The following is a 12,475-nucleotide window of genomic DNA, read 5'->3' as shown; positions in this document are numbered from 1 at the left end:
GGAACATACCCTTCACCCCAAAAAGCTTCTTCATGAGCTTTTACAATCTCTTCATCTTGCCCTATTCCTTAACAAACACTGTTCGTTATGTCCTGTAGATTTGTTAGTATCGTCTAGCATTTGATACAAATGCATCCAAATGTATGTTTGCATTCTGTATGGTTTGAGTTGTATCCATGTTGTTTTATTTATCCCTAGTTTGTGTTTTGTATTGTTCAGCAGCATTCTATTGATAGCTATGACACACACACACACACACAGAGAGAGAGAGAGAGAGAGAGAGAGAGAGAGAGAGAGAGAGAGAGAGAGGGAGAGGGAGAGGGAGAGGGAGAGGGAGAGGGAGAGGGAGAGGGAGAGAGGGAGAGAGGGAGAGAGGGAGAGAGCTTTGAAGTCCATGGCAGAGACAACAACTTTGAGAGAAACCGCTTTGAGAGTTGTGAGAATGATTCCTGGGAGAATCTACAGCCGAGATTCCCATCTCAACAATGGACATAGAGGAAGACATAAAAAACAGACGAAAGCTACATTCCCTTCCTCTGCCACCCTCGGCAGAAATTCCACAGCCATAGAGGAAAACAATCTTCCAGGAAAATCAAGAAATTTGGACTGTTGGTTGCTCTCCACCCAGGAATAAGACCAAGGTGGGATGGGGACAGGTGAGAAGAGGTCCTTAGGTTTGGGGATCCCAGAATACAGGGTACCAGTGTCCAAAATCCATCTAGAACCTCAGCTATTTCAATGATACCAGCCTGGAACAGCAATGACAACCACCTGTGCCCACTTAACACCAGCATGAGGCTGGGAGAAGTAGCATGAACTTCCCACCATCTGGAGAAGTAGGAGACATCCCTGAACTGTGTGAGAAATCGCAAAAAAAAATCTCAAAACTGCCCTAGAAAAAGTTGCATGATTAAATTTACCCTGAACTAATTGTAATTAATGGCTCTCTAACCAGAAATTAAGTTTAGTTATATAAAAAAAAAATAAGTAACATATTGCGTAATTGAGCACTTAGCTCGTGAAGGTCACACTTACTACATGATCTGATGGGTGCGTGCAAGTGATTGTAATCTGGATGTTGATTCTTAATAATAAAGTTCATGAGACAGAGAAAAATTTTTAAAAGGGAGAGAATTTTAAAAGCTGCCTATCCCATGTATTTTCTTTGGTTTGTAGTAGCTTCTTCCCTGTGCCTGACCCTCATGCCTCTGCACAGCTGCTGGGTGGACCCTGTTAAAATGATTGTTTCTCCTGTGTTCAAAATCCTCCAATAAAAGCCCATGTCCTTGGAATTCCCAGCTCTCGAGGATCTGCCTGCCTGTTCCCTGCACTCTCTCTCCCTCACTCTGCTCCAGGCCTCTCTGCCTCCTTGCTTTTCCTGGAGCACGCTGGGCTGAGGTTCCCTCTGCTGGGAATTCCTCCCAGGGATCTCCCCACCACCTGCTCCCTCACTTTCTACAAGCTTTTACTCAAAAGTCCTCTTCTCAAAAATGCCTCTTTATCTAAAATTTTAACCACTGGCACTGCCCTTGTCCCTTCCTCCACAAAAATAAATATATATATAGCTTATTGCCTGACTCCCTGACTAAGGTAAATATCCTGGGAGGCCATGGATTTATGTTTGTTTTAATCACTATTTTATCCCCAGCAGGTAGAAGAGAGTAGGATATAGTCTGGGCCCTCAGTTAATATCTGTTGAAAGGATATCATGGAACATATCTTCCAGGAAGACAGACACCCACCCCATCCACCTTTCCTCTAGGCAAGCATCACAAGTAAGTGAACAACAACCCCCAGGGGCAGTTCAGGTAGGAGTTTTCTTGGTGAGTCCATGGTCTGATAGAAAGGTAGATTGGCAAAAGGCTCTGAGAGCCACAAGCATCTGTCCCCATCTGGATATATAGGATTTCACCTGCCTCCTCTTATCGCACCCCTACATGGGCACTTCTCCAGGAGGGTCCTGTGGCCCACCTCCACCCCTGACCAAACAGAGGGAGCAATTTCCAGAGGGAGAGTCACGCTGAGCTCCCAAAACCCAGGATCCTGAACTTGGTGAGTTTTGTTGAATTGAACTCTCTTCTTCCAGTGCTTACCTTCTGGTGCATAAAACCTTTCTTTGGATATATCATTGCATTTAATCAAGTTTCAGTCAGATCTTGGGGCTCTGAATACCATTACAATGCACACATATCTTTACTCCAATGCATTATAATTGAAGTTTAATTCTGGGAAAGTTTTACTAATTTTAAGCCTGTGGGAGAATATCATCATAGCTTCAGAAAGTATGTCCTCTAACAACCCGGATACCTGCTTACAAATATAGAGAAGGATGTACAAGAGTTAATAAAAATAATAATAATAAAAAAAGTTGAATTCATTCGGCTCCAACCATATGCCAGAAAGTGTTCTAGCCCTTTACATGTAGTAACTTATTTAGCATAATAATCCTATGAGGTAGGTGCTGTTACTATTCCATTTTACAGACAAGAAGACTGAGGCATAGAGAAATTATGTAACTTAATACAACTGCAAAGTAGTGACTGTTACATGATATGTAATAAGAATAAATTAGAATAAAAAAGCAAGGGTAATATTAAAAATGTTTAACAACCAGAGCCGAGCAGGAATGTAAATGACTATATACATCAACTTATAAATCAAAACAAAAGAAAAAGTATATTTCCTTTTATCCCCTAACTAAACTAAAATATAAATATAATAAAATCTAACTTCTCATTCAGTGATATGTTACAACACAAATCATTCATCAATCTAATAGTTTCCTATCACTTGCTAATTTTAGAAACTGTCATGCAATCTTTTATGTAATGTGGCCATCTCCAGCCAAATCTGCTTGGCCCAGAGATGACAGAGGGAGTTGCACCAAATTTTCCATTAGTTTTCTTATTAAATTGAGAGTGACTAGGTCCCTGGCACCCAGTGCTTTGTTGCAGCCACAGGACAGCAGGGTATGCACTTTGACCCCTGGAACTGGCATTATCCACTTGTCTCAGACCCAAAGAACTGGCATTTCAGCTCCTGCCAAGCACAGCCCCAACAATGCCACTCACCCCTATTTTCAACCCCAGTCGACTCAGGGCTACTCTGAAGCAAGAGCAGGACTGGAGACAAATCCACAGTGGTGTCGTTTCTGTGGGTCACTGTTTTGGGCTATTATACAAATAGAAAAAGATTCAGAAAGAAGCACATAAAACATGACAACATTTGTCACCTTTGAAGATTAGGAGAGGTGGACAAAAAAGATTTCAGACCCATCTGAAAATATTTAAAAGCAAATATTTTCATGTATAACTTTTATAAATAATGTTTCATAAATAAAAATATTTCATAAATTAAAAATGTTATAAAAATTAATTTTGGAAAGCTATCTAGTTAGCTACAGAAAAATAGAGGGGTTTTTTTGTTTGTTTGTTTTGTTTTTAAATAAATATCCTGTCTTTAATACTAATTTTTTTCCATGGACCCATATATTCCTCCTCTAATCTAATATACTTTGCTATTAGCATCTGAATAATGATTTAACTTCAGCTCACAATATTAGCATGGAAGTTTCTTCATTCTAGTCAGTTATGGATTAATTTTTAAATGTTTTAATGGTCACCTACTAGCAGCCAGGCACTGTGCTTGGTCATGTGGGTAAGGAGTAAACACAGCCGACATAACTTCTACTCAAAGATCAATGTGAAGCCATTGATGAGTTTCTAACAACTGAGCCATCCGATCAGATTTGTATTTAAAAAACAAAACAACACAACACAGAATCGCTAGGACAAGGAGATTTGAAGAGAGCAAACTACACTAACCACATGTGGTTTTGCAATCTTCATAGGATTAAAATGTAATAAAACAGAATCAGCACCAGCACTCAACTGGAAATGAGGTCATCCTTAATAATTAGGAAATGGTAAACAAGGGACAGTTCTCGTCCATAGAGAGTCGTGTTACAGAGCTCTCCACAAGGGGTTAACATGGAATCATAGTACCAGCATGCCCATCCCAAGTTTTCCTTTTATAACCAAAAGATAATTCAAAGGAAAAGATTGATCCCATTTTAATTTAGCTTTTACTGTACCATTTATAAAAATATGGCAAATTGCCTCCCTGTGACCCCCAAGTTCCACAGTTTCAAATTCTCACCTTCAACCTGCGCCTGCGTCCCTCTTCTCACAGGTGCTAGTCTGTGGGATTTTTTTGATGGACCAGATTACTATGACCTTTATCAGCAGATGTTTACTTCCCACCAGTTTCTGGTTCTTTGAGCCTTAACATTAAACATCTTTATTTCCAATTCAGTAACTCAGCCAGTTGTCACGTGTACCCTTTTCAGATCACTGGATGCTCTGATAAAGGATCTCGAAAGACATGAAGCTCATGATGCCCTAATTACTACACATCAGGCTTCTAATCGGGAAGTGTTAACCTAGTAAGACAGAAATAATGTGCCTTTGTCACACAGCTGGCCGATCAAATATTGTGCTTGTTTTATAATGAATGCCACAGTTAAAACTAGAGGCATTTGTAGCTCTGAGGGCCAGTAAGTTCTATTTTTGTGCCTAAACATGGATGTTCATCTCACGTGTCCCTCTTTAATAAGGAAGCTTATCGAGAGCCACATTGTCTGGCTAAACCAACTACAACTGGAAAGCTGGAATGAACAAACATTCTTTTGTATTTTGTAGTTTATTCCAGTTTTCGTTTTACAAGGTGTAGAAGAGATGAGAGCAGTGTAAACATGAAGGGTACTGAGTGAATAACCACTGAGGACCCTCCTGTTTTTTTCACTGGGGGTTTCTTATAAAAGTAAATTTGAGTCTGATGTCAGCATTGTCTCGGTGGAGTGTCCAGCATTTGCAGTCACAGTGATGCTAGGAGGTGACAGGTGGGTAAGTGGTGGCCAAGGCAAAAGAGAGAGGCCCTGGAAGCAGGAGTGGTTACATAATTTGTGGGGCCCAGTGAAAAAGGAAAATACAAGGGCCCTTGTTCAAAAACTATTAAGAATTTCAAGAGGGCAGTGGCAGAGCATTAAATCAAGCATGGGGTCCTTATAAGCTGGAGTCCTGTGGGACATGCCAGCCCTGCCTTGGAAGTGCAAGTCCCTGTACAGTGTCTGAAGGCAGGAGACAGTGTCACCCCTGTAAAAGAAGATTTGCATTGGGCTTTTTAAAAACAGTCTGGTAAGCCTCAGCATCCTTATTTATTATTTTGTTTTTTTCTTTTATGGATGGAAGAGGAAAAGATCAGAAAGGCATTAAAATATAAACAGAGTTATGGTCTAAAGCTATTTATTTTTTGTAAAAACTAGAGAAAATTCAACCGAGTGGCTGAAACTACCGCATCTGGGGGAGGGAGGTGGGAAGCGTTCGCAAACTGCAGATTTTCTGTTGAGATGAAGAAGGGGGATAAGGCCTCTCTAGAAACAGCTGGTTGCCATGGTAAAATGGTAAAGACAGCTTTTCTTCAGCTTCCTTTTCTGATTTGGAAAAGCAAAATCAAGGATGAAGCCAAAGAGGGAACTTCAAGTGAAATGGTATAGCTCAGACCTCCCATGAAGCACCAGGAAATGATCTCGGAGAAGGGTTAGCTGACACGTCAGGGCTGGTGCAGGGAGCAGGCAGGAGTGAAAGGCTCTAAGGAGCCTCCAGAATTTGGGAGACTGTTATAATCACTGCTTATTAAGCAAAAAACCTGTGTCCAGAGCTGTGCCAGGCAGCATCTGTGCATGATGTCATTTAATTTGTGTATCCTCCCAGCACGCTAGCACGGCTCATATCCACCTCCTCATTTTATAGAGGAAGCAGCTCGGGTCAGAAAGGTCAGGTAATTTGACCGAAGTCACACTGCAATAAAGTGGCAGACTCCAGTACTGAATCTTGACAGGATATGTCCTGTTAAACAAACAAACAAACAAAAAAGTAGCAAATGGAATAAGATGAGAAACGTTGCACCGAGTGTGGACTTTGCATCAGTAATGAAGGTTAAGAGTGCAATAAAAGAGATTAAAAGTCTAATTAGAGATAATGGTTTGACTAATTTCTACACCTTAAATATATTAAATTGATGTTTGTGTTTTCTTGTATCTACTAGGTATTAGTTTTATTAGGTATTTGCTAAAGGCTCATATCTCAGATTTTTAGCAGAAGAGAACTGTCCTCTTCTTGGCATGATAGGGAGGCAGATGCTTCATCCAATGATAACTCAAAAAAATGCTAAGAACATGTCATATTTTAACCCACAGAGGCCAGCTAAGGAGACGACTGAGTGGGCTAAGTGGCAAAAAGTAGATATTCGATAAATACCTATTGAATAAATAACTACAAAATAAGAATGAAAAATGATCGTATAAAAGTGCATGTGCCAAAAAGATCACAAATTTTTTGTCTGCAAAATTCATTAGTATACAACTTCAGTAAAGATGATATGGACTTCTAAACAAGTTTCTGTGTGCTAAATAACTGTTATGAACCTTCAAACAAGGATATCTCCTTCTCAGCCAAGGGTAAATCTATACACTTACCATTGTCTCAGGACTTGCATCTTATGGTAGAAAGAAACTGGGCCACCCTGAACACTCATTGCAATATTTCAGATCTATGAAGAATATCCGTGCACATTGGTTGAGAATTCTGTGTAGCAACAGAAGAACTTCTATCTTGCCATGTTATGGATTTCTCTCTCATTCCAAAAATGAGTCAAAAGAGGTAACTATTCTCTCTCATTGCAATCCAGCAAGAGGCCTCAGAAACACCAACTGTGATGGTCAGCTAGGCTCCCATCAGAAAGGAGCCACACAGTGCCTGGAATAGGGCACCTGACCAACAAGCATTGAATGCCCTGCTTTAGCAATGGCAAGTACACTGGACCTTCTCTCCACCATCTCCCTCCCCAAAACTAGAATTTTGTATTTTATTCCCTTGGGGCTGTGTTCTTAGGCAGCACTCATAGTGGAAAAGAATTATTAAACTAATCCCCACTGAAATGTTGACTGTTGACAAAAGTATAGTGTTTCAGGTAGTGTTTGCATTTTGTGGGGGTCTTAGAAATAGCCAAGTCTCAGCTAGAACACAGCCCAGTGACTGTTTTATGGGTGGTACTTAATAAAATGTTTGAACTAAACTCACCAAAAGAATGAATTTCTAGTGGTGGAAGTTCTTGGACAAGTAAGTTGTCCGAGTGTAACTCAAATCCACATCGAGCAAGTTCAATTCTGACATTCCCCATTTGTCAGAAATTCTCACAGACAAACATATACCAATAGAACATAATAGAAGGCCCAGAAATAAAGCTAAGCATATATGGTCAACTAATCTTTCATAAGGGTACCAAGAATACACAACAGAGATAGAATAGCCTCTTCAATGAATGGTGTTAGGAAAATCGGATATCCACATGCAAAATATAAAATTGGATCCTTATCTTACACCATACACAAAGAGTTACTTGAAATGGATTAAAAACTTAAATGTAAGACCTGAAATTATAACATTCCTAGAAGGAAACACAGGGTAAAACTCCTTGACAGTCTTAGCAATGATTTTTTTTTTTTTGTATATGACTCCAAAAGCACAGGCAACAAAAGCAAAAATAAGTGGGACTACATCAAACTAAAAAGCTTTTGCACAGCAAAAGAAACAATCAACAAAAAGAAAAGGCAACCTACAGATTAGGAGAAAATATTTGCAAACCATATATCTAATAAAAACCTCCAAGATATATAAGGAACTCCTACAACTCATAGCAAATAAACAAATAACTTGCTTTTAAAAATGGGCAAAGGACCTGAGTGGATATTTCTCCAAAGAAGACATACAGGTGACTAACAGGTACATGAAAAAGTGTTCAACATTACTAATCTGGGAAATGCAAATCAAAAACACAATGTAATATCACCTCACACTTAATAACATGGTTGCTATCAAACAGAAGAGAAATAACAAGTGTTGGTAAGGGTGGGAGGAAAAGGGAATCTTCGTACACTGTTCATGGGAATGTAAATTGCTATAGCTATTTTGGAAATAGTATGAATACTTCTCAAAAAAATTAAAATGTACCTACCATACAATCTGCCAATCCTACTTCTGGGTATATAGCCAAAGGAAATAAAGTAAGCATCTCAAAGATCTCTTCCCAGAAGAGATGATCTGCAACCATGTTCACTGCAGCATTATTTACAATAGCCAAGATATGGAAACAACCTAAGTGTCCATCAATGAATGAACGGATAAAGAAAATGTGATATTATTCAGCCACAAAAAAAGAAGAGCATCGTGCCATTCGTGACAATATAGATGAACCTAGAGAACATTATGCTAAGGGAAATTAGTCAGATGGAAAGACAAATGCTGCATGATCTTACTCATATGTGGAATCTCAAAAAGTCAGACTCATAGAAGCAGAGACTGGTTGGTTACCAGGGGCGGTAGAGTTGGGGAAATGGGGAGGTGTTGGTTAAAGGACAGAAACTTGCAGTTATAAGATGAATAAATTCTGGGGATCTAATGTACAGCATGACGATTATAGTTAATAATACATAATAATGTATGGCATTCTTGAAATTTGCTAAAAGAGTAGATTTTAAGTGTTCTCACCCCACCCCTCCCACACACAAACAATGGTAATTATGGGGTTATGGATCTGTTAATTTACTTTATTGTGGTTATAAGTTCATAATGTATATGTATATCAAGTCATCACATTGTACATCTTAAAAGGATATAAATATATATATAATTATACCTCAAAGAACCTGGAAAAATATCAAAAAAGAACATCTCTGCCCTACATTTGGATGGAATTCCTTCCAGCAAAATTTAACTTAAATCCTTTCCTATACTGCTCCGTGGAAAATGAGCAAACTGTACTGCTTTCCTTCCCACAAAACTTTTCATATATTTGAGGATTATAGTACTTGAAGAAGGGAGAGATTGACTTACTATCCAAGTGAAATATTTACCCACAAGACATTCTTCTATGAAGTGTATGGAACAATCCAAATATATAAAGCTAATATTGTTTCATATTAACTTGTACCTCACATTTAATTGCTTATGCCTGTCCACTAATTACCTGGTAATAATAATACCAAAAAAAAAAAAAGCTTCCAATCTTTATCATGGAATATGTCTCAAGGATAGAGCCATGGGCCAATGGATTCAATTTTTCTTAATTGAGTGAAATGTAGCAAAAACTACACTGTACTCGCATTCCAAAGAGCAGCTCTAGAGTTCTGGAGAATCTTAGCTATGTGACTTTGGGCAGTGAGTTTAAACTCCCTAAGCTTCAGTTCCTTTGTTGGTGAAATGGAGCATTTAATTAATTAACATGATGTAGCCCCTACTCTGGGTCAGCCACTCATTGGACTGCTTTGAAAATGTGAATTCATTTAATTCTCATGGTAAATCCAGGGGACACCACTATTATCGGACTTCTTTTGTGGAGGAAGAAACCAGGGAACAGAAAAGGTAAGTAATATGTCCAAGGTCATACAACTGGCAAGGCAATAGCCAGGACTTGAACCTGGGCAGTCTAGCTCCGGTGGCCGGGGTCTTAACCATTGCACATCAGACCATCTCTCACATGCTGGAATCTTGGATCATGGGATTACGATGGGGTCCACATCCCCAACCAAGGCTTAAGTTGCATGGAGAATGTGATCTACCTGACAGGCTGAGGTCCTAAACAATGCATGAAGGATGAAAAGGGTCTTTATTACGTGTTTGTGAACATTTGTGTTCCCTCAGAAGCAGTCCATGAGACAAGAATTCAATTTATTCATTAGGTGATCATAGAAAACCCTGGTAGAGCAAGGGAGGGAGGAAGTGAGCCAGGGAAGGGATGAAGTGAAACTAGCACCTGTGTTCATGAGCACATCACCACCCAGACAACAGGGGCTCAATCTTGTTGCAGACCTTTGGGACATGAGTAGACATGGTGGGAATGGAGTAACCCATAAGGCAAGGAAGCCGGGATGTTTAGCCACCAACTCCCATTCCTCATCATTTGAGAGTACTCCTAGGTACTCCTGGGGGCATTAGCTTCCCAGCACTGTGGGGCAATGGCTGCACATCAGCTCCATGCATGCCTCTATGAGCAAAGAAAGCTTTCAGGCAGAGACACAGGTGAAGCAGCAGGAGGGACAGCAAATGCCAGGGCACAGAGGAAGGACTCTGACAACATGAGGGGCAAAGTGCAAGGTGCATGTACCAAATTATGTACATCCCATCCACTTAGGAATAATTGCAGTCTTACAAGTGCTAAAACACTGTAGCCTCCACGTGGGGAGATATTCCTTCTTCCTAGCCTTTCGCTGCTGCCAATAATCAGCATCACTCGCATTCAAGAACATGATGAGTAATAATTAAGAGCTTCAAGGTTTCATTCATTCACTCAGCAAGTTTGTACTGGGAACCTTTATGCACCAGGAACTCTTGTAGGCACTGGGAACACAACAGCAAATTATTAATTAACTAACTAATTAATTAATAGGCAAAGATCCTTGCCCATCTGGAGCCTATATTCTAATAGGAAGAGACAAGAAAAAATAATTAACATATGAAATATACTATATGCTGGAAGGTCAGTTCTATGGGAAATAAAAGGCAGAATATGGGTGTTGGAAAGTGCCATGGGGTTGCAGTAATTTTTAATACAATGATCAGAGAAGGCCTCATGGAGGAGATGATGTTTAAGTAGAAATTTCAAGGAGTTGTGGCAGTCAGCCATGCAGGTTTCTGAAGAAAGGGAAGTGGGGAAGGGTTCAGGAAGAGCATTCTGGCTGAGGGAATGGCCGAGGCCTGCAGATGGGTTGAGGAGCAAGGAAGGAGGTAGCTGGACGGTGAGGGTAGGAGATGAGATGAGAGGGAAGCCTGTGTTAGGTCCTCAGGTTCCAGGGGTATCACAAGGACAGGGAGAAAGAAGAGCCACTGGGGGTGTGACATGGCGGGATTTCAATAAGTTCATCCCATCTGCTGGGCTGAGAACAGACTGTGGGGGGCAAAAGAGAGACAGGTCAGCTCAGAGGCTTCTGGGATGATTCGAGCAAGAGATGAGGAAGATCCTACCAGGAGGTGGCAATGGAGATGGTGAACAGAATCTGGCTGTATTTTGACTAGAGACAGGATTTCCTAAAAGCCTAGATAAGAGATACAAGAGAATCATAGCGTATCATAGCACATAAAGCCTTAGGGCTGGTACTCTAGTCCCACACTCTCATGTTACTGTTGAGGAGCCTGAGCTCAGGAATTCTGAGTGCTAGAGCCACATGCCCAGGGACACACAGGTGAGCTGAGAGGAGATACCAGGACTCCTAGCTGCAGTGACCCTGATACAAACTGATGACTTCCAGTGATGGAGGCAAAGACTTCAGGCCAGCCAGTCCCCTGGATCTGGGTAAAGACCTAGCCAGGTGAAGAGCTGGCCGTGAATAAAAACGTAGAAGATATATGCACCTGTCAGCCTCACTTCTGCCAAAATAGGCCCCTTCTCTGTTAAAAGCAGAGACATTTTTCTTAGCAACGGTACCCAATCCCCATCATAGCCATGTTCTCATGGAGGGTGTGAACAGTAGGCTTCCCGTTTAATTTATTGATAAATAATAAACTCTCAATAACATCTTGGGGTCTTCTCATGACAGTCATGGGCATGTACTGATGGGAACGTTCCCACCGCAATGAGTAACACATTCCATTCTTCTCTCCTTGGTTATCAGTTTGACATTTCTCACAAATGGACCTTCCGTTCCTCCAGTAATGTCTACAGAGCTATTTGGCTGTCCGCAGCAAAGCCCCCCTGGGTGATCTCAGAACCCTTGGTTTCCCGTGCTTCCCACAATCTATTGATCTGGTCTTGACCCTTTGCCAACAATACCTCTGTTTATGTATTATCAAAGAAACTGCATACTAAATACCTAAAAACTGGTAAGATGATTTTCCACTCATGTAGTGCTAAGTCAAGGGCACTAGCTCTGAAAGCAAGCCAAAGTAATTTGGAGGAAAGGCCATTTTCTCCCCCCCATTCTCTGGCACTGCTGAGTTCTCTCACTTCTTATTAGACATATTTAATTGAAGGAAGCACCAATTAATCAACTATAACTTGTGTTTGTTTACAAGATGCAATGTATACAATTGTCCTACAAAATATCTAAGTTACTGGTTAGATTTTTCTTAATTTAGTGAAAGAATCAGTTTGCATTCCCTGAGCATACCCCCACCAGCTAGCCAGAGAAGCCTCCAGAAGCCTGCTGAGAGACAGGAACACGACGGTCTTGAAATAAAGCCAGCTTTGTTCATTCCATAAAGCTGCTCATTCTGCTTTCACAGTGACATTAACATAGGGCTCCTCTATGTCAGATATTACTTTGAATATTAAATTCTATTCCAAAGATTAAGTTCAAGCTCTCTCTCCCTCCCAATACTGATAATAGAAACACAAACTTGAGTCTAACAGATTTCTCTAATTA

Source organism: Cynocephalus volans, chromosome 1 (genome assembly GCF_027409185.1).
Source record: "Cynocephalus volans isolate mCynVol1 chromosome 1, mCynVol1.pri, whole genome shotgun sequence".
Lineage (NCBI taxonomy): Eukaryota > Metazoa > Chordata > Mammalia > Dermoptera > Cynocephalidae > Cynocephalus > Cynocephalus volans.
The sequence above is the reverse complement of the archived record's forward strand: the minus strand, read 5'-3'. Positions refer to the sequence as shown.